Here is a 23,056-nt window from a genome sequence, read left to right as displayed (position 1 = left end):
CATGAAATAGTTTATACACTTTGATTGATTGTATGTGCATAAAGTCACGCTAGGCTGTACATAAGGTGACTGACAGGAAATAGTAATGTAGAGGTGGAGTTAGTGGGTGGAGGTGTTCCTCAGTCTACTTACAATGGACAGAAACTTCCAGAAGTTTTGGGCTGAATGTGATCCAGCTTGTGGCAATCCCATTGGGAAGTCCATCTGCAGAATCTGGGCAAGGTCTGCAATCTTGCTTCCCTCAGTCAAGGGAAAGCGGTGGAAAGGAGGGTGAGGAACTGGGAAAGGAGGGTAAGGAGCTGGGGAAAGGAGGGTAAGGAGCTGGGGAAAGGAGGTGAGGAACTGGGAAAGGAGGGTAAGGAGCTGGGAAAGGAGGGTAAGGAGCTGGGGAAAGGAGGGTAAGGAGCTGGGGAAAGGAGGTGAGGAACTGGGAAAGGAGGGTAAGGAGCTGGGGAAAGGAGGTGAGGAACTGGGAAAGGAGGGTAAGGAGCTGGGAAAGGAGGGTAAGGAGCTGGGGAAAGGAGGGTAAGGAGCTGGGGAAAGGAGGGTGGGGAGCTGGGAAAGGAGGGTAAGGAGCTGGGAAAGGAGGGTAAGGAGCTGGGGAAAGGAGGGTAAGGAACTGGGAAAGGAGGTGAGGAGCTGGGGAAAGGAGGGTAAGGAGCTGGGGAAAGGAGGGTAAGGAGCTGGGGAAAGGAGGGTGGGGAGCTGGGAAAGGAGGGTAAGGAGCTGGGAAAGAAGGGTGATGAGCTGAGAAAAGAGGGTGAGGAACTGGGAAAGGGAAGGTGAGGAGCTGGGAAAGGAGGGTGGGGAACTGGGAAAGGGAGGGTGAGGAGCTGAGGAAAGGAGGGTGGGGAGCTGGGAAAAGAGGGTGAGGAACTGGGAAAGGAGGGTGACGAGCTGGGAAAAGAGGGTGAGGAGCTGGGGAAAAGAGGGTGGGGAGCTGGGAAAAGAGGGTGAGGAACTGGGAAAGGAGGGTGACGAGCTGGGAAAAGATGGTGAGGAACTGGGAAAGGAGGGTGACGAGCTGGGAAAATGAGAAAATCAGATTTATTTTCAGTAATGGAGTAGATCAGAAACAAAATTAGAATCAGAAACACTTTATTACCAGTATATGAAACAGACCAGGATTAACTGGTACAGTGCCAAGCATAAAACACAGGACAATACCATAACAGACAACACAATAGCAACCAACAATGTACAAGACAATAGTGCACACAGCCACGAGGAATCAACAATTAGCAGAATGGTCACATGAGCAAACTTCAATAATTAAACTTAAATAAATATGAACAGACCCAATAATCATGACAGAACACGGAGAACAGGAAAGACCATTTCACAGATGTTGTGCAGGGACAGTCAGGGTATCACACCTGCGTGAGGTTTGTTGAGAAGCTGGATAGCTACAGGAAAGAAACTTCGGAGATGACGTGTAGTCCTGCTGGTGATGGATTTGTCTCCTGATGGCAATTTGGTGACTGGGTGGGTGGAGTCAGCAGTAATGTTTTCAGCTCTTTTCTTTGCTCTGGTGATAAATGTCAGTAGCTGACAGCCAGCGTTTTTCTTCGCTGAGCGGACCACTCACTGCTACCTGGACCTGGAGGGAGAGGAGGCAGCAGGAAATCAAACAGTGACAGAGGTGGTCACAACACTCTCAATAATTGATGAATAGCAACTCAACAGGACACATACTGGCATGTTAAGTTTCCCAAGCCGGTGTAGGAAGAACAATGTCTGCTGGGCTTTCCAGGTGATGAGTGTAATATACTTGTCCCGCTTCATGGTGTTCCCCAGGAACTTGAATGACTTGACCATGGACACAGGCTGACCATTCATGGTCTGGGGGGGTGGGGGTAGGGGGTTGTTACAGAAGTCAATCCTCATTTCCACTGACTTGAAGCTCCAAGTTATTATGAGCACACCAGGCTGCAAAATGGTCTACCTCTCTTTGGTAACAAGTCACATCATTATTAGTGATGGGACCAACTGCAGCTGTGTCATCCATTTCCTTCAGGGTTTTAATGGAGGTGCAGTCATTTGTATAAAGTGAGAACGGGTGGGGTGATAGGACACAGCCCTGGGAGAGCCTGTGCTTATAGACATTGGATCAGCCCAGCAAAATAAACTGCTTCCTTCAAAACGATAATCCACTGAAAACATTGCAGGATACAGTGCAAACACGAGGAAATCTGCAGATGCTGGAAATTCAAACAACACACACAAAATGCTGGTGAAATGCAGCAGGCCAGGCAGCATCTATGGGGAGAAGCGCTGTCGACGTTTCGGGCCGAGACCCTTCGTCCTGATGTCCTGACGAAGGGTCTCAGCCTGAAACGTTGACAGCGCAGGATACAGTGGCTGGGTTCGCTTGCTGTGGGGCAACTCGGGACAGAGGTGGATAGCATAGTATCTCCAACACAGTGAGACCACTGGGTTAATGCAGTAGTTCCTGGCTACAAACACATCGTGTTTCTTTGTCTGTTGTATAGCAACACCATGAGATGTGCCCAGCAAGCCAGAATATACCAATATACAAATATCTGAAACAACTTGAGGACATGTGGAAAGAGCCAGAGCTGGGGCAAACAGACACCACTCTGGTCACCCCATTACTGAAGCACGTGGAAGCTTTGGAAAAGAGTCACACTGTTTCTTCAGGCCAGAACCTGATGAAGGGTATCGGACCAAAATGTCGACGGTATAATGAGATGTTGGACGAACTTGAGTTGTTTTCTCTGGAACAGTGAAGGCTGAGGAGAGAGCTCATAGAAGTTCATAAGATTATGAGAGGCTTAGATAGAGTAGACAGTCAGGGTAGAAATGACAAATACATGTATTTAGAAAGTGGTGGGTGCCTGGAACAGGCTGCCAGAGGTGGTGGTTGAGGCAGACACTAAAGTGGAGTTTAGCAGACACATTAACAGGGAGAGAGTGGGGGGATACGGATCATGCAGGAGCAGGAGAGATTTAGTCTGATTTGTCATTGTGGTCAGCATGGATATTGTGGGCTGAAGGGCCTGTTCCTGTGCTGTACTGTTCAATGGTCTATGTTGTTAACCTAGGGTCAGAAAATTGATTCTGGAAGGCTGCAGCACGCTGGACGGAAGATGGGATGCTGTTCCTCATGGTTTCTTTTGACCTCAGTAGCAGAGGCCACAGACAGAGGTCACAGAAGGTGTTGTATGAGGAATTAATGTGGCAAACAATGGGAGTCTCAGGGTTACAGTGACATGACACACCACTGACAGCAAGCTCTGGCTTGATGTGATTATCACTGCACCAGCCTGATGATCAAACAGAGACCGCGCTCCAGACAACCCAAGCTAAATGTGTCAGACAGCTTCCTAACACCAGCCAAGAAAGACAACCGCTCAGGGAGCCATCCACGCTCATCATGTGTGTTATTTTTAGAAAGAAGTCATTACCGAAAAGAGAAACAAAAATCCATTTTATGTTCCTCACTGCTGGGAGAAAATGGCTGACTTTTAACTCTTTAGACCATTTGTCCTACTGAGTCTGCTCCACCATTCCACCATGGGTGATTTATTATCCCTCTTAATCCCATTCATCTGCCTTCTCCACATAAGTTCCTGACTGGTCAAGAACCTATCAATCTCCACCCAACCAGCTGGCCTCCACAGCTGCATGAGGTAACAAATTCCACAGATTCACCATCCTCCGGCTAAAGAATTTCCTCATCTCTGTTCTAAAAGGATGCCCCTCTGTTCTGAGGCTGTGCCCTCTGGTCCTAGACTCACCCACTATAGGAAGCATCCTCTCCATATCCATTCTATCTAGTCCTTTCAATATTTCATAGGTTTCAATGAGATCCTATTTCATTCTTTTAAACTCCAGTGAGTGCAAGCCCAGAACAATCAAATGCTCCTCATATGTTAACATTCCCAGGATCATTCTCATGAACCTCCTCTGGATCCTTACCAATCCCAGCACACTTTTTCTTAGATAAGGAGCCCAAAACTGCTCACGATACTCCAAGTGCAGTCTGACCAATGCCTTACAAAACCTCAGCATTACATCCTTGCTTTTATATTCTAGTAAATGAACGCTAACATTGCATTTGCCTTCCTTAGCACTGACTGACCTTTAGGGAATTCTGTGCGGGTCATTGAGTCATAGAGAAGTACAGCATAGAAACAGGCCCTTCAGCCCATCTAATCCATACCAAAACAAGGACACTCAAGTACTTTTGCACTTCTGATTTTTGAATTTTCTCCCCGTTTAGTCCATACCTTTTTTTCCTTTTACCGAATTGCATGACCATACACTTCCCTACACTATAATCCATCTGCCACTTCTTTGCACATTCTCCCAGTCTATCTAAGTCCTTCTGTAGACAACACTACCTGCCCCTCCATCTACTTTCATATCATCCGCAAACTTGGCCACAAAGCCAACGATTTTATCGAAGTTTTGGAAACAAGGTTAGTGAACATGTGGCACAGATCAGTTCCAAGGCATATGATTTAGTGGCCATTACAGAAACCTGGTTGCAAGGTGGAGATGACTGGGAATTAAATATCCAAGGGTATCAGGTATTACGGAAAGATAGGCAGGAAGGCAAAGGAGGTAGGGAGTTGCTCTTATTTAAGGATAAGATCAGGGCAATTGTGAGAGATGATATAAGATCTACGGAGCAGAATGTTGAGTCCATCTGGGTAGAAATTAAGAATAGTAAAGGGAAAAAAAAATCACTGGTGGGAGTTGTCTATAGGCCACCTAATAAAAATATTGCAGTGGCAGAGGTGATTAACCAAGAAATAACTGAGGCTTGTAAGAACAGAACGACAGTTGTCATAGGGGATTTTAACTTCCTCATAGATTGGGTGAATCAGATTGGCCAAGAAAGTCTTGAGGAGCACTTAATAGAATGCATCCATGATGGCTTTCTTGAGCAGCATGTTAGTGAACCTACAAGGAAAATGCTATCTTAGATCTAGTCCTGTGCAATGAGACAGGTAAGATTAACGATCTTGTAGTCAGGGATCCTCTTGGAAAGAGTGATCATAGTATGATTGAATTTCACATACAGATGGAGGATGAAATAGTTAGATCTAAAACTAGTGTATTATGCTCGAGCAAGGGAGACTACAACGGGATGAGGGAGGAGTTGGCTAATGTGGATTGGGAGCACAGGCTATTTGGAAGGACAATTGAGGAACAGTGGAATACTTTCAAAGAGGTTTTTCACAGTGCTCAACAAAAGTATATTCCAGTCAAAATTAAGGACAGTAAGTGTGGGGAGAGCCAGCCTTGGATAACTAAGGAAATAAAAGATAGTATCAAATTAAAAGCTCGTGTGCAAAGTCACAAAGAGTAGTGGGAGACTGGAGGAATGCGAAAACTTTAAAAAGCAACAAAGAACAACTAAACAAGAAATAAGGGAAGGGAAGATAGGGTATGAAAGTAAATAAGCACAATATAAAAAACAGATAGCAAAAGTTTTTATAAACATATAAAGTGGAAGAGGATGGCTAAAGTCAACATAGGTCCCTTGGAAGATGAGAAAGGGAAATTGATATTGGGTGATAAGGAAATGGCTGAGGCATTGAACAACTATTTTGTGTCGGTCTTCATGGTGGAGGACACGTCTAATATGCCAAAGAATGATGTTATGGACAAAATGGGAGGTGAGGACCTCGATAAAATCACTGTCACTAAAGAGATAGTGATGAGCAAACTAGAGGGCCTGAAGGTAGATAATCCCCTGGTCCTGATGGGATGCATCCCAGGGTGCTGAGGTGATGGTAGAGGTGTTGGTAATCATTTACCAAAATTCTCTAGACTCTGGACAAGTCCCAGCAGTTTGGAAGACAGCAAATGTCACGCCACTTTTTAAAAAAGGATGTAGGCAAAAGATGGGCAACTATAGGCCAGTTAGCTTTGTAGTCAGGAAAATGCTTGAAGCTGTCATTAAGGAAGAAATAGCAAAACATTTAGAAAGGAGTGGTTCCATTAGACAGACGCAGCATGGATTCAGAAAGGGCAGGTTCTGTTTGACAAACTTACTGGAGTTATTTGAGGACATAATCAGTGCAGTGGATAGAGGGGAACAGGTGGATGTTGTATACTTGGATTAACAAAAGGTTTTCAATAAGGTGCTGCACAAGAGACTTATAAATAAGATACAAATGCATGGAGGAAGTGTATTGGCATGGATAATGGATTGGTTAACCAATAGAAGGCAGAGAGTTGGTATAAATGGGTGTTTCTCTGGTTGGCAGTCAGTGGTGAGTGGGGTGCTGCAGGGGTCGGTGCTGGGCCAGCAGCTGTTTACTGTTTACATTGATGAATTGGAAGAGGAGACTGAGTGTAGTGTAGCAAAATTTGCTGATGACACTAAACTGAGTGGAAAAGCAAATTGTACAGAGGATGTGGAAAGTCTGCAGAGGAATATAGATAGGTTAAGTGAGTGGGCCAAGGTCTGGCAGATGGAATACAATGTTGGTAAATGCAAGATCATCCACTTTAGAAGGAATAATAAAAGAACAGATTATTATTTAAATGGTGAGAGGTTGCAGCATGCTGTTGTACAGAGGGACTTGGGAGTGCTTGTGCATGAATCACAAAAAGTTGGCTTGCAAATACAACAGGTTATTAAGAAGGCAAACAGAATGCTGGCCTTTATTGCTAGAGGGATTGAATTCAAGAGCAGGGAGGTCATGCTGCAACTATACAGGATACTGGTGAGGCCGCACCTGGAGTACTGTGTGCAGTTCTGGTCTCCATACGTGAGGAAGGATATACTGGCTTTGGAGGTTGATTCTAGGGATGAAGGGGGTTAGACTATGGGGAGAGATTGAGTTGCCTGGAACTACACTCTTTGGAATTCAGAAGAATGAGAGGGGATCTTATAGAAACATACAAAATTTTGAGAAGGATAGATAAGATAGAAGTAGGAATGTTGTTTCCATTGGTAGGTGAGACTAGAACTAGGGGACATTGCCTCAAGATTCAGGGGAGAAGATTTAGGACGGAGATGAAGAGAAACTGTTTTTCTCAGAGAGTGATGAATCTGTGGAATTCTCTGCCCAGGGAAGCAGTTGAGGCTTCTTCACTAAATTTATTTAAGAAACAGTTCGATAGATTTTTACATAGTAAGGGAATTAAGGGTTGTGGGGAAAAGGCAGGTAGATGGAGTTGAGTTTATGGACAGGTCAGCCATGATCTTATTGAATGGTGGAGCAGGCTCAATGGGCCGGATGGCCTACTCCTGCTCCTATTTCTTATGTTCTTATGTTCTTTCATCCAAATCATTGACATGCAACTTGGAGAGAAGTGGTCCCAGTGCAGCACACCAGTAGTCACCGATAGCCAACCAGCAAAGGCTCCCTTTATTCCCACTGTTCGCCTCATACCAGTCAGTCAATGCTCCATCCGTGCTAGTAACGTCCCTGTAATACCATGAGCTGTTACCTTGTTAAGCAACCTCAAGTGTGGCATCTTGTCAAAGGCCTTCAAAAAATCTAAGCAAAAAACATCTGCTGTATCTCCTTCATCTATCCTGCCTGATCAGCCTCATCAGAGCACTGAATAATTACACCAGAGGGCACAGGCTCAAAATAGAGGACATCCCTTTAGAACAGAGATGAGGAGGAATTTCTTTAGCCAGAGGGTGGTGAATCTGTGAGGAGGCCATATCATTGGGAACAGTTAAAGTGGAGTTTGACATTGTTTTATTAGTAAGGGCATGACAGATTACAGGGACAAGGCAGGAGAATGGGGTTGAAAGGGAAAAAATCAGCCATGATGGAATGGCAGAGCAGACTCGATGAACTGAATGGTCTAATTCTGTTCCTATGTCTTATGATCTAATCATGCTTCCTGTTTATACCCACCACTATGTATTGGCTGATAGTTCAGTGTCCATCAGCCTCTTTCCTACCTGCTGTGCCATGTTAGTTATGAAGTAAATCAGTCAGGGTCCGCAAAGGAACGTCTTCCAGCTGAGTGAGAACACTGGTGGAAGCTGACTAGGTTACATAAGTAATAGTTATAGACATACATGGCCAATTGACTTCTTCAGGTCTTTAATTTTGAAGATTGTGAGCAGAAGAGGTAATGAGTAAATGGATTATATTGCCTCCTACAAGATCTCAGGAGTACGATGATGTAAGTCTACTTCAGTGTGGTATTAGTGTCCTGCCCATCAGGGTAATGTTGTATCAAATCCAAATGAGCAGGCGAACATTAAAACTCTTCCTCTGCTCATCGTGAGAAGCTGCCAATGCTAATATGACTCACAAACAGAATGTCAGCTCTGTGAATCACCGAGTCTGTGGCTGCCCAACTATTTTAATAGAAAGATTTGAGCTGAGGTATTGCACAGATAAATTTACTAGCTGGAACACATGAAACATGTTCCTGTCCACCAGGACAACACATTGTGGGATGATCATTGTGTAACAATAGGAACAATTCTTCAGTTGTACGTGCCCCAAAGCCACCATCAGTAGGGGTGGGATGTCCTGAACTCCACTTCTGGCTCCTGAACCAGCATGGATAACTTCACCTGCCTCAACACTGAACTAATCCCACAACCTATGCACTCAATATTTATTATTTATTTGTATTTGCATAATATGCTGTCCTTTGCACAGTGGCTGTTTGTCTGTTTTGTGTGCAAATTTCATTGAGTCTGTTGTGTTTCTTGCATTTACTGTTAATGCCCACAAGAAAACAAATCCCAGGGTGGTATATGGCGACATATATGTACCTGAATAATAAAGTTATTTTGAACTTTGACCTTCCAATATTCATTACCACTAAAGTCAACCAACCCAATCTTCAGAAGCAGCTTACAATACCCAGGCTCTACTACATTCAAAGACCAAAGACAAAAATTCAAAGATAAAAATTATTATTCCAGAACATGTAACTCACCTCACACAATGCTGGGATTGATCTTCCTGTGGACATTCACAGTAAGTGAAAGAAACACAGTAGAATCAATGGAAGACTACACCCACAGAACGGACAAACAACCAGTCTGCAAAAGACAAAAAGAAAGAAAAAACAAGCAAACAAACAAATAAATAAATACTGTACGCAAATAGACGAGGGTGAGGCTGAGAGACAACAGGACAGGGTGAAGGTGAGGGTGAGGGTGAGGGAGACAGGACAGGGTGAAGGTGAGGGTGAGGGAGACAGGACAGGGTGAAGGTGAGGGTGAGGGTGAGGGAGACAGGACAGGGTGAAGATGAGGGTGAGGGTGAGGGATACAGGACAGGGTGAAGGTGAGGGTGAGGGTGAGGGACACAGGACAGGGTGAAGATGAAGATGAGGGTGAGGGACACAGGACAGGGTGAAGGTGAGGGTGAGGGTGAGGGACACAGGACAGGGTGAAGATGAAGATGAGGGTGAGGGACACAGGACAGGGTGAAGGTGAGGGTGAGGGACACAGGTTTGAGACACACTGAGGCAGAGGAAAACACAGGCTGGATGTGAGCAAACAGGACACCGGAAGGACTGGGGAACATACTGAGGGAGAGGGACACATACGGAGGGTGAGGGACACACAAAGTGGAATGAGTGAGCAAGGGCACACACTGTGTCTCGGTCACGTTACACACTCCAAGGTGAAAGTCCTGAGAGCTGAGTGTTCCTCGGGTGATCAGAATGAGTAGGTATATGGAAACTCGGATCCTCCGTCACCGAACATTCTCCCTTCATCCTGACCTCACGCTGACTCCAACTTCATTCTCACCCACTCTCCCCTGTGATCAATGCCCCATCTAAACTGCAAATCGTCAGGGACTAGACAGACACGATTACGGAGAGGTAATCGTTGAGAACACCAGTCTAATGCTGGCGTGATGTGGCTCAGGCAGCATCAGTGGGGAGAAGCGGACAGTTCGTGTTTCAGGTCAAAGCTATCCATCTGGTCCAGAGTCCCAGTAGTTACACTCCTGGACAGTCGTCACCACAGCAACCTACAGACCACTGTCAAGAAACACATTAAACCATCGGCACCAAACAGACTGGACCATGGAGTAACCCGGCAGAACAGCTAGCATCATTTTCTCACGAGCATACTCAATAAATCCATATTAGAATAATAACCATATCAGAATCAATGAAAGACCACATCAATTGGGCATTCAACCAGTGTGCAAAAGACAACAAACAGTGCAAAATTAAAGAAATAATAATAATAAATAAATAAGCAATGAAGACCATAAGGCCATAAGATATAGCAGTGGAATTAGGCCATTTGGCCCATCGCATCTGCTCCGCAGTTCAGTCATGACTGATCCTTTCCCCCCTCCCCAGCCCCACTCTAATCACCATTGTATCCACCATTACAATGTGAAAGAATTGTCTTTTAAATATAAACCTTTAAAATGAAGGTAATACAACACCGAAACAATTTCTTTCCTTCCACAGATGCTGCTTGATCTGCTGAGTTCCTCCAGCAAATTGTTTCCAGTATCAGCAATGTACGTGTGTCCACCTATACATTATAAGATTCAAAATTCAACATTCAGGAATGTTTAATGTCACTTCCAGTACACATGCACAACTCCAGATCCGATGCAGCACAAAAAGAACACATTAAGATAAAGGACACTGCAATAATAATAAAAAACTCACAATAAATATGGGATAGCTTATATACATCAATTGATTGTACATCCATAAAGTGTCACTAAGCTATATGTGAAGTGACTGATGGGAAATACTGAAGTAGTGGTGGAGTTAGTGGGTGGAGGTGCTGATCAGCCTTACCGCTTAGGGAAAGTGACCGTTTTTGAGTCAGGTAGTCCTGGCAAAGATAAGACCATAAAATATAGGAGGAGAAGTAGGTTATTTGGCCCATTGAGTCTTCTCCGCCATTTCAGTAGCAGACACCAACAGAATACATTGAAAATACAGAATCAGAATACATTGAAACCCTGCAGGGGGACATAGATAGGCTGAGTGATTGGGCAGACATTTGGCAGATGAAATATAATACTGACAAGTGTGAGGTCTTGCACTTTGGCAGGAAAAATAATAGAGCAAGTTATTATCTAAATGGAGAGAAACTGGAAAGTGCTTCTGTGCAAAGGGATCTGGGGGTCCTGGTGCAGGAAACACAAAAAGTTAGTATGCAAGTGCAGCAGGTGGTCAAGAAGGCCAACGGAATGCTGGCTTTTATTGCTAGGGGGATGGAGTATAAGAACAGGGAGGTCTTACTGCAGTTGTACCGGGTATTGGTGAGACCACACCTGGAGTACTATGTGCAGTTCTGGTGTCCATATTTAAGAAAGGACATACTGGCTCTCGAGGCAGTGCAGAGAAGGTTCACTAGGTTAATTCTGGGGATGGGTGGGTTGATGTATGATGAGAGGTTGAGTAGATTGGGACTCTACTCATTGGAGTTCCGAAGAATGAGAGGCGATCTTATTGAAACATATAAGATTGTGAAAGGGCTTGATCGGGTGGATGCGGGGAGAATGTTCCCAATGATGGGTGAAACTAGGACTAGGGGGCATAACCTTAAAATAAGGGGATGCCGTTCTAGGACTGAAATGCGGAGAAATTCCTTCACTCAGAGGGTAGTGGGGCTGTGGAATTTACTGCCCCAGAGAGCTGTGGAAGCTACTACACTCAATAAATTCAAAACGGAGATAGACATTTTCCTGGATAAAAATGGCATTAGGAGATACGGTGAGCGAGCAGGTAAGTGGACATGAGGCTAGGTTTAGATCAGCCATGTGATCTCCTGGACCAGTTTTCGATAGCCTGGATGGGTCAGAGAGGAATTTTCCAGATTTTTTCTCCTCAATTGGCAACTCGTTTTTTTTTCCCCGGGTGATCACATGGGTTTGGGCGGGATGAATAATAAAATAAAATGGGCAGCATGGTGCCCTGTTGGTTGGTACTGTTGCCTTGTGGGATTCGGTGAAAACTAGAGTTAAGATTGGATCAGCCATGATCTTGTTGAATGGCGGAGCGGGCTTGAGGGGCCGATTGGCCTACTCCTGCTCCTATCTCTTATGTTCTTATGTTCTTATGTTCTTATGTTAATCAACAAACTCATTCGTAAGGCCAGTGATGTTGTGGGGGTGGAACTGGACTCTCTGACGGTGGTGTCTGAAAAGAGGATGCTGTCCAAGTTGCATGTCATCTTGGACAATGTCTCCCATCCACTCCATAATGTACTGGTTAGACACAGGAGTACATTCAGTCAGAGACTCATTCCACCGAGATGCAACATTGAGCGTCATAGGAAGTCATTCCTGCCTGTGGCCATCAAACTTTACAACTCCTCCCTCGGAGTGTCAGACACCCTGAGCCAATAGGCTGGTCCTGGACTTATTTCCACTTGGCATTATTTACTTATTATTTAATTATTGATGGTTTTATATTGCTATATTTCTACACTATTCTTGGTTGGTGCGACTGTAACGAAACCCAATTTCCCTCGGGATCAATAAAGTATGTCTGTCTGTCTGTCTGTTCTTAACTCCACCCACAAAGATTCAACATTCTCTGACCCTATGTCACCTCTTTCTAAAGATGTAATTCCATCTCTTACCAACAGAGTCACACCACCACCTATGCCTTCCTGCCTGTCCTTTTGGTACAAAGTATATCCTTTGATATTAAACTCCCAATTATGGCCTTCTTTCAGCCATGACTCACTGCTGCCCAGAATGCCATACAGACCAATCTCTAATTGTGCCATGAGTTTGTTCACCTTGTTATCGCAGCACGTGGGAGCTTCTGGTCACCCAGAAGAAGGTTCTATGGTCTGATGAAACCAGAATTGAGTTTTTTGACCATCAGACTAAATGCTATGTTTGGTGTAAGCGAACCACTGCACGTAATCAAAAACGCACCATCCCTACCGTGAAGCATGGTGGTGGCTGCATCATGCTGTGGGGATGCTTCACTACAGCTGGCCCTGGAAGTCTAGTGAAGGTAGAGGGTAAAACGAATACAGCAAAGCACAGGGAAATCCTGGAGAAAAACCTGATGCAGTCTTCAAGAGATCTGTGGCTTGGAAGAAGATTTGTTTTCCAGCAAGACAATGACCCTAAGTATAAAGCCAAAGCTACACAGGAGTGGCTTAAAAACAACAAAGTTAATGTCCTGAAGTGGCCAAATCAGAGTCCAGATCTTAATCAAATTGAGAATTTGTGGCTGGACTTGAAAAAGGCTGTTCAGTCACAATCCCCATGCAATCTGATAGAGCTTGAGAAGTTTTGTAAGAAGGATAGGGAAGAATTAATACCTTACTTTCCCTTTTCTATTTTTTTTATTTATAATTTATAATTTTAGTTTTTATTATATTTACTATTGATTTGTACTCCAGGGAGCACGAAGCGCAGAAACAAATATCACTGTGATGATTCTACGCTCTAGTATCAATTGTTTGGTGACAATAAAGTAATAAAGTAAATTGTCAGGTCCAGCTGTGCAGAGCTGATGGAGACCGATCCACATAGACTCAAGGCTGTAATTGGTGCTAAAGGTGCATCTACTAAATACTGACTTGAAGGGGGTGAATAGTTATGCAATCAAGTATTTTGTGTTTAATAATTGTAATAAATTTAGACAAATTTGTTTTCACTTTGACACGATAGAGTCTTGTCTGTTGATCAGTGTCAAAAAAGCCAAATTAAATCCACTGTGACTCAATGTTGTAAAACAATAAAACATGAACATTTCCGGGTGGGGGGTGGGGGTTCGTCGAATACTCTTTATAAGTCCTTCAGTCCACCACGTCTTCGCTAATCCCAAGTGGCTGCATATGGACTGTATTCTTCTATACCTTCCTATTTAAGTATCCATTTAAATATTTCTGATTCTACCAGCTCCTCTAGCAGCACATTTCAGATTTCAACCCCTCAGTGTTTAAAAGAGTTCCCCTCACCTTACAATCATGTTGCCATTTTTTTCAAAACCCTGCAAAGGAGAAAAAGGTTTTTGACTTCATACTGTTCACCTCTATACCAGCTTCTGATCACCAAACCAAACCAATTTTGGATTCAATTAGCCAGTTCACCTTGGATCCCATGTACCTTAACCTTCTGGATCAGCTTGCCATTCCAGACCTTGTCAAATGGCTTCTGGAAAGGTGTGAAGTGATTCACTTTGGAAGGCCAAACTTGAAGGCAGGAAACAGGGTTAATGTCAGGATTTTCTAACGGTGTGGAGAAATAGAGGGATGTTAGGATTCATACCCACTGATCCCTCAGAGTTGCAGCACATTGATATAGTTGTTAAGAGGGCACCTGGTGTGCTGGCCTTCATTTATTGAGGCATTGAGTTCAAAACCTGTGAGGTAACATTACATAGAAGCATAGAAAACCTACAGCACAATACAGACCCTTCAGCCCACAAAGCTGTGCCGAACATGTCCTTACCTTAGAACTACCTAGGCTTACCCATAGTCCCCTATTTTTCTAAGCTCCGTGTACCCATCCAGGAGTCTCTTAAAAGACCCTATCGTTTCTGCCTCCACAGCTGCCGCTTGGCAGCCCATTCCACGCACTCACCACTCTCTGTGTAAAAAACTTAACCCTGACATCTCCTCTGTACCTTCTTCCAAGCACCTTAAAACTATGTCCTTTTGTGTTAGCCATTCCAGCCCTGAGAAAAAGCCACTAACTATCCATACGATCAATGTTCCTCACTATCTTGTACACATCTATCAGGTCACCTCTCATCCTCCGTTGCTCCAAGGAGAAAAGGCTGAGTTCACTCAACCTATTCTCATAAGGCATGCCCCCCAATCCAGGCAACATCCTTGTAAATCTCCCCTGCACCCTTTCTATGGTTTCCACATCCTTCCTGTAGTGAGGTGACCAGAATTGAGCACAGTACTCCAAGTGGGGTCTGACCAGGGTCCTACTACACTGTGTCTTCAACCTGACCCTGAGTCTCCAGAGGGTTCCTGTGCTGTGGAAGACGTCCTGCCTCGTCCCTGTACCGAAGACGCTGTGTCCCAGTGGCTCCAATGACTACAGACCAGTGGCATTGAACTCCCACATCATGAAGACCCTGGAGAGACTTGTTCTAGAGCAGCTCCAGCCTATGGTTAGGCCACACTTAGACCCCCTCCAGTTCACCTATCAGCCCCGACTAGGAGTGGAGGATGCCATCGTCTACCTGCTGAACAGTGTCTACGCCCACCTGGACAAGCCGGCGAGCACTGTGAGGGTCATGTTTTTTGACTTCTCCAGTGCGTTCAACACCATCTGCCCTGCTCTGCTGGGTGAGAAGCTGACAGTGATGCAGGTGGATGCTTCCCTGGTGTCATGGATTATTGATTATCTGACTGGCAGACCACAGTACGTGCGCTTGCAACACTGTGTGTCAGACAGAGTCGTCAGCAGCACTGGGGCTCCACAGGGGACTGTCCTGTCTCCCTTTCTCTTCACCATCTACACCTCGGACTTCAACTACTGCACAGAGTCTTGCCATCTTCAGAAGTTTTCTGATGACTCTGCCATAGTTGGATGCATCAGCAAGGGAGATGAGGCTGAGTACAGGGCTATGGTGGGAAACTTTGTCACATGGTGTGAGCAGAATCATCTGCAGCTTAATGTGAAAAAGACTAAGGAGCTGGTGGTGGACCTGAGGAGGGCTAAGGCATCGGTGACCCCTGTTTCCATCCAAAGGGTCAGTGTGGACATGGTGGAGGATTACAAATACCTGGGGATATGAATTGACAATAAACTGGACTAGTCAAAGAACACTGAGGCTGTCTACAAGAAGGGTCAGAGCCATCTCTACTTCCTGAGGAGACTGAAGTCCTTTAACATCTGCCGGACGATGCTGAGGATGTTTTACGAATCTGTGGTGGCCAGTGCTATCATGTTTGCTGTTGTGTGCTGGGGCAGCAGGTTGAGGGTAGCAGACACCAACAGAATCAACAGACTCATTCATAAGGCCGGTGATGTTGTGGGGGTGGAACTGGACTCTCTGACGGTGGTGTCTGAAAAGAGGATGCTGTCCAAGTTGCATGCCATCTTGGACAATGTCTCCCATCCACTCCATAATGTACTGGTTAGGCACAGGAGTACGTTCAGTCAGAGACTCATTCCACCGAGATGCAACACTGAGCGTCATAGGAAGTCATTCCTGCCTGTGGCCATCAAACTTTACAACTCCTCCCTCGGAGTGTCAGACACCCTGAGCCAATAGGCTGGTCCTGGACTTATTTCCACTTGGCATGATTAATTTATTTTTATTTAATTATTTATGGTTTTATATTGCTATATTTCTTCACAATTCTTGGTTGGTGCGGCTGTAACAAAACCCAATTTCCCTCGGGATCAATAAAGTATGTCTGTCTGTCTGTTCATCATGCTGGTCCATTTCCCTCTCAGCCCCAATAGAAATCTACAGCACATTACAGGCCCTTCGGCCCACAATGTGCCAACCATGTAACCTATTCTAGAAACTGCCTAGAATTCGCCTACTGCATAGCCCTCTATTTTTCTAAGCTCCATGTACCTAGCTAAGAGTCTCTTAAAAGACCCTATTGTATCAGTCTCTACCACCCTCAATGGCAGTGCATTCCACACATCCATCACTCTCTGTGTGAAAAACTTATCTCTGACATCCACCTTGTACCTACTTCCAAGCACCTTAAAATTATGCCTCCTCAAGTTTGCCATTTCAGCCCCAGGAAAAAGCCTCTGGCTATCCACACAGTCCATGCCCCTCATCTCCTGCCTTCCCCCAGTATCCTTTCATGCCTTGATCATCAAGAATCTATCAACTTTTGCTTTAATATACCCAATGTTTGGGCCTCCACAACCATCTGTGGCAATGAATTCCATAGATTTACCACCCTCTGGCTAAAGAAATTCCACCTCATCTCTGTTCTAAGTAGACGCCCCGCTATTCTGAGGCTGTGTCCTCTGTTCTTAGACTCCCCCACCATAGGAACCATCCTCTCCACATCCACTCTATCTAGGTCTTTCAACATTCAGTAGACTTCTTCTCATGCTCCCACTCACTGATTGGGCACAGTCCTACTCTGAAAACTACCACAAAGCACTGCCTTTTTTAATCTTCATAGCCTCCTGTCTGATGGGAGTGGGACAAACAGTCTATGAGCAGGTTGGGTGGGATCCTTCAAGATGTTACTGGTCCCTTTCCAGCTCCCTTCTGCACACATTGTGGTTACCTACATGACATCATTGCACTTTACATTAAACTGATCTCAGCAGAATTACACTAAAATTAACTTTTATTTCCTGAAATTTACACTTCTCAAGTACTTTATGTTCACGGTGTCATTCCTGAAAAGTTAATTAATTTCTGATGTTCACTGAAAATGCCGAAACTCTGGAGAACTGCAGGCTTCGTTCTCCCCGTTCTCCACCCACCTGCCTTCGTCATGTTTGTCATGTCTCTCAACCCATCGTTCTTCTTTCTCAATCTACCCACACCTTCCTCTGCCTTCAAATATCCCCTAACAGTCTGAAAATCCTTTTAACTGGTTCCCGAGGAACATACGCTAGACATTATGTGGAAGATGGAAATGATTTGAGTGTTGGTGAAATGGTCCTTCTCAGCCAACCTATTGGTATGTGCCAATCTCTCAATAAATCTATCTGATTAGCATCTATAAAACAAAATGACAGTTGTTACATAATCTGCCTCTGCAGGAAATAAAAAACATCTTTGCCTATATTTCAGCCAAGGACTTTATAGTTTAATAATCACAGTTGCTGCGGGAAAGCTTTTAGCTGTGTATATAATCCCGTGCTTGCAATTTTATTCTACTGAAGTGTTGCTTGAGTGAATAGAGTTAATAATGGTGACATGTGCCAAGCCCTTCTTGCTGTCGGTATTAATTACAACATGAGGAAAGCTGCTCCTTCCTCATTTATAATGCTGTTTTCTTTGCTAAGATCAGTCAGCGTGAAGACTGCTAAATAGGTTGAGGTGTTGTGTCACAGTTGCTGGTTCATCCAGGTATGTGGTTACTGCTTGTATTCACAGAGTGCCACTTCACCAAAAACAACAAGATACCCAGCTCCTGGGACACACCCTCTTCTCATTACTGCATCAGGGAGGAAGTATTGTTTATTGTCAATACGCAAGTGTAACGGAATGATTGTTACTCCGGATTCGATGCAGCATAAAAAACACAATAAACATTCATATTTTAGGAACGGCTTCTTCCTCTCTGCTACCAAATTTCTGAACTATCCATGAACCCATGAACACTACCTCACTATCTTTAAACTCTTTTTGCATTACTTAATTTTATATATATTTCTTGCTATAAATTACAGAATGTTTTATGTACTACTGCTGTAACACAACAAATTTCACAACATATGCCAGTGAGGATGAGGGGGAATCTCACTGAAATGTATCAAATATAGAAAAGTCTGGATAGATGGGATACGAAGAGGATGTTTCCTATAGTGAGGTGGGTGGGGGGGGGGGGGGGGGGCTAGGACCAGATGGCACAGCCTTAGAAGAGAAAGGCGTCCATTTAGAATGGAGATGAGGAGAAACTTCTTTAGCCAGAGGGTGGAGAATCTGTGCAATTCGTTGCCACAGACAATTATGGAGGCCAAGTCACTGGGTATATTTAAATCAGAGACTGATGAATTCTAGGTTGATGATTAGTCAGGGTGTCAAAGGTTACGGGAAGAGACAGGAAAATGGGGTTGAGAGGGATAATAAATCAGCCATGATGGAATAGCAGATCAGACTCGATGGGCCAAATGGCCTAATTCTGCTCCTGCTTTATGATCTTATAATAAACCTGATTCTGATTCTGGCCATCTTTTCTACACTGTCTTTGCTCAATCAGAAGGCTATTTTTGTCATTCTTAGATCCATTTCATATTTGTCGATGTTCAGCCTCCTAGAACAGTGCTTTTCATACTGTGTTCATAATGCAGAGATGACTTTTAATTAGATTCTATAAATTCAGATCTTACCATACAGTTGGTGAGTTTGAATTTGGTTAATTAAATGCATTTGGAATAAAAAAGGCTAATAGTGGAAATGGTAAGCATGAAATTATTATCTTGTTGTACCCTATCGGGTTCACTGATATAACCTGCTGCCCTTACCTGGACTGCCTCACAGACTCAACAATGACGTTGGCTTACAACTATCCTGCCAAGCACAAAATAGAAGGCTGAAGCATTTGCAAAAACAGCTAACCTGGAGTTTGGGTCATAAAGCTAGAGGTCAGAGGTGAAATATTTAAGCAGAACCTAAGGGAGCTTCTTCACTCAGAGGGTAGTGAGTGTAGGACGAGCTGCCAGTGGAAGCGGCAGATGTGGAGTCAATTGTAACATGTAAGAGAAGTTTGGATGGGTACGAGGATGAGAGGAATGGAGGGCTACAGTCCAGCTGCAGGTCAATGGGATTAGGCAAAAAAACCAGGCTGTCACAGACTACATGAGCCAGACAACCTGATCCTGTGGTGTAGTGCTCTGAATCAAAGCCCTGAGCGGTGCTACATCTCTGCTCAGAATCAGAACCAGATTCAGGTTTAATATCCCGGGCAGATGTCGTGAAATTTGTTGTTTTTGCAGCTGCAGTACATGCAATACATAGTAATAAAAACTGTAAGTTACAGTAAAAAAAATACATAATTAAAAATTAAATTAACTAAATAGAGCAAAAAGAGAAAATAAAGTAGTGAGGCAGTGCTCATGGGTTCAATCTCCATTGCAGAGGGATGAAGCTGTTCCTGAATCGTTCACTGTCAATTCTCAGGCTCCTGTACCTTCTCCCTGATGGTGGCAATGAGAGAAGAGCATGTCCTGGGTTATGGGCATCCTTAATGATGGATCACACCTTTTTGAGGCATTGCTCCTTGAAGGTGTCCTGGATGCTGGGGAGGCCAGTGCCTATGATGGTGCTAACTGAGTTTACAACTTTCTGCAAACACGAGGAAATCTGCAGATGCTAGAAATTCAAGCAACACACACAAAATGCTGGTGGAACACAGCAGGCCAGGCAGCATCTACAGGGAGAAGCAATGTCGACGTTTTGGGCCGAGACCCTTCGTCAGGACTAACTGAAAGGAAAGAGCAGTTTCCGTTTCTGAAAGACTAACTTTCAGTTAGTCCTGACTAAGGGTCTCAGCCTGAAACGTCGACATTGCTTCTCCCTATAGATGCTGCCTGGCCTAGTGCGTTCCACCAGCATTTTGTGTGTGTTGCTTACAACTTTCTGCAACTTATTTCAATCCTGTGCAGTAGCCCCCTCCCCCATACACACACCAGACGTGATGCAGCCAGTTAGAATGCTCTCAATGGTACATCTGTAGAAATTTGCGAGTGTCTTCAGTGACATTCCAAATATCCTCAAACTGCTAATGAAATATAGCAGTTGTCGTGCTTTCTTTATAGCTACATCGATACTGACACCCAGGAGCTTGAAATTACTCACTCTTTCCACTTCTGATCCTTCTATGAGGACTGGTATATGTTCTCTCAACTTACCCTTCCTGAAGTCCACAATCAATTCCTCGGTCTTACTGACGTTGAGTGCAAGGTTGTTACTGTAACACCACTCAACCAGCTGGTGTATCTCACTCCTGTACACCCTCTCATCACCACCTGAAATTCAGTCAGCAGATTTATGGATGATATTTGGACTGTGCATAGCCACACTGTCATGGGTGTGGAGAGAATAGAGCAGTGGGCTAAGTACACATCCTTCAGGTGTGATTATCAGTGAGGTGGAGATGTTATCACCACTCTGCACGGATTGGTGAGGAAGTCAAGGATCCAACTGCAGACGGAGGTACAAAGGACCAGGTTTTGGAGCTTTTTGATCAAAACAGTAGGAATGATTGTGTTAAACACCGAGCTGTAGTCAAGAAACAGCAGTCTGACATGGGTCCAGGTGATCCAAGGCTGAGTGAAGAGCCATTGAGATTGTGTCTACTGTAGACCTATTGTGGTGATAGTCAAACTGCAATGGGCCCAGGTCCTTGCTGAGGCAGGAGTTGATTCCAGTCATAACCAATCTCTCAAAGCACTTCATCAGTGAAGGTCACCATAAGAGTGTAGAGGCTCCTCCTGAAGCCTTCCCCACTGCTGGGCAGAGCAACACAGGAAACAACAAGCAATAAAACAACGACAGAACACTCCCACTCACACACAGAGTCCTCCAGCCCCAGGACAAGCTGCTTCTGGCCTCCAGCCTTTAGTGGACTTGGGCTCATAGTTATTGGGCCTTCTTCTTCCCCAGTAGACTCACAGAGATTTGCAGACATGGGGATCCGGTTATTGGGCCTTGGCTTCCAGTCTTCCGATCTGCCTTCTGGCTTCAATCTCTGGTATTGACCCCAAGATGAGGATCTTGGATTAGGATCCTAAACATTAGTCTTCGAACGCAAGTCTCACCAATAACGGGACTGCAAACACTGGATTGCAAATGCTGGGCTCACTGATGATGATGAATGAAGACCTGTATGAGCTTCTCAAACACTAGACCTTGAGCACCAGACTTGCCAATGACAGGGGCCTGAACACTAGGCCCTGAGGCATCAGACTCACCAATGACGGGGCCTGACCGCTAGTCCTTCAGCATCAGATTTGCTGATGACAGGGCTTGAATACTAGGCCCTGAGCACCAGACTCGCTGATGACAGGGACCTGAACACTGGGCCTTGAACATCAGACTTGTCGATGACAGGGGCCTGAACACTAGGCCTCAAGTGCCAGACTCACTGATGATGGAACCTCGAACAATAGGTCTTAAATGCCAACGCTACAGAATACAGGGGCCTGACACCAGTCCTTAAGCATCAGACTCACCAATGATGGGACCCTGAACATTAGGCCTCAAACTCCATTACCTCTGTTACTAGAGAAGAAGTTAAACATTGTGCTGCCATCTGCCCTACATCCATGGCTTAATGCTGCCTCATGAATAAATCCCCATAATATTGACCTTCCAACCAATCGCTGAGAGCAGACCATCATACCAAGCATATACATTTGGATTCCAAATTCAATTCAGATAAATGAATCGAGATAGCTCTAAGACTAATCTAAGTTGCAGATTTAATTAATTTTCCTGTTTAACGCCGGTATCTTTGATAATGATTTCAGTCTGCCTTGTAAACCTGATGAAGATCAGTCATGACATTATTTCAGTGAGAGGACAAGTTGTCCTTTCTGTAAATAACTTAATTTAGACAGGCAAAGCGTATCCTGCCTCTTGCAATACAGGCTCTGTCTGATCGTACCTCCACACTTTATACTGGCAATGACAATAGTTGACACAAAACACCAACAACACCAGATTAAAACACTGGGCAATGTGTGGGCCCACATTCAGGGTTCCAGCCCATCAGTTCAGCCCCCTTGTTCCCTCCCTGTATGTGCCCCAGAAGGACGTTTGAAAACGTTTCCCATAACCTCATCCATCACTGTACTTGAGCTAGGGTGAAATACCAACTTGTTGCAGGTCCAATATGTGCATTCAAATTCGAGTATGAAGGATATGGCCTGGTTGAAGGCTCAAGTACTGTGTATCTGCGTGGGTGAGAGGGAGGAAAGGGGCTTGTTTCGCTGTTGTTGTATTGTTCCTGTTGTGTTCTGTGTTGCTCTGCCAGGCATTGTGGATATGCCATGTCGGCACGGAATGTGTGGCGAATGTACCCCCAGCACATCCTTGGGTTATATCGGTAGTGAACACAAACAAAACATATCACCATATGTTCTGATATACTCGTGACAAGCAAATTGGAGTCTGCAATCTTGAATGTTGTTAAAGCAGACATAACCATAAACAAAGTCAGAGTAATACGACACAACGAGTGGCCAGCTTGCATTTCCGTTTCTGTCTACTTTCTTTATATTTAACAATGTTCCTCTATTCCCACACATTTAATCAGGACCCTCAAAACCACCATCACAGCAATACACCCCATTCCCTTGGAACCCTGTCACTGAATCAGCCCACACCACCAGTAACCCTGTCACTGTATCAGAACACACCCCTAGTAACCGTGTCACTGAATCAGAACACACCCCTAGTAACACTGTCACTGAATCACTCTACAACCCTAGTAACCCTGTCACTGAATCACTCT

General features: G+C 44.6%; 1 long non-coding RNA gene across 1 annotated transcript in view; it reads right to left on the bottom strand.

Moving 5' to 3' along the window:
- Positions 1 to 1,187: 1,187 nt before the first annotated feature.
- LOC140714501 (uncharacterized) overlaps positions 1,188 to 23,056 on the bottom strand; it is a 78,868-nt gene continuing 56,999 nt past the window's right edge. The window contains exons 2-3 of the long non-coding RNA XR_012095889.1: positions 8,905 to 9,010; positions 1,188 to 1,600 (exon numbers count right to left, since the gene is read on the bottom strand). This is a non-coding gene — a long non-coding RNA (uncharacterized lncRNA). The remainder of the gene's footprint in view (positions 1,601 to 8,904; positions 9,011 to 23,056) is intronic.

The sequence above is a fragment of the Hemitrygon akajei genome, chromosome 21, assembly GCF_048418815.1.
Source record: "Hemitrygon akajei chromosome 21, sHemAka1.3, whole genome shotgun sequence".
In the NCBI taxonomy this organism is placed as follows: Eukaryota; Metazoa; Chordata; class Chondrichthyes; order Myliobatiformes; family Dasyatidae; genus Hemitrygon; species Hemitrygon akajei.
The sequence above is the reverse complement of the archived record's forward strand: the minus strand, read 5'-3'. Positions and strand labels throughout refer to the sequence as shown.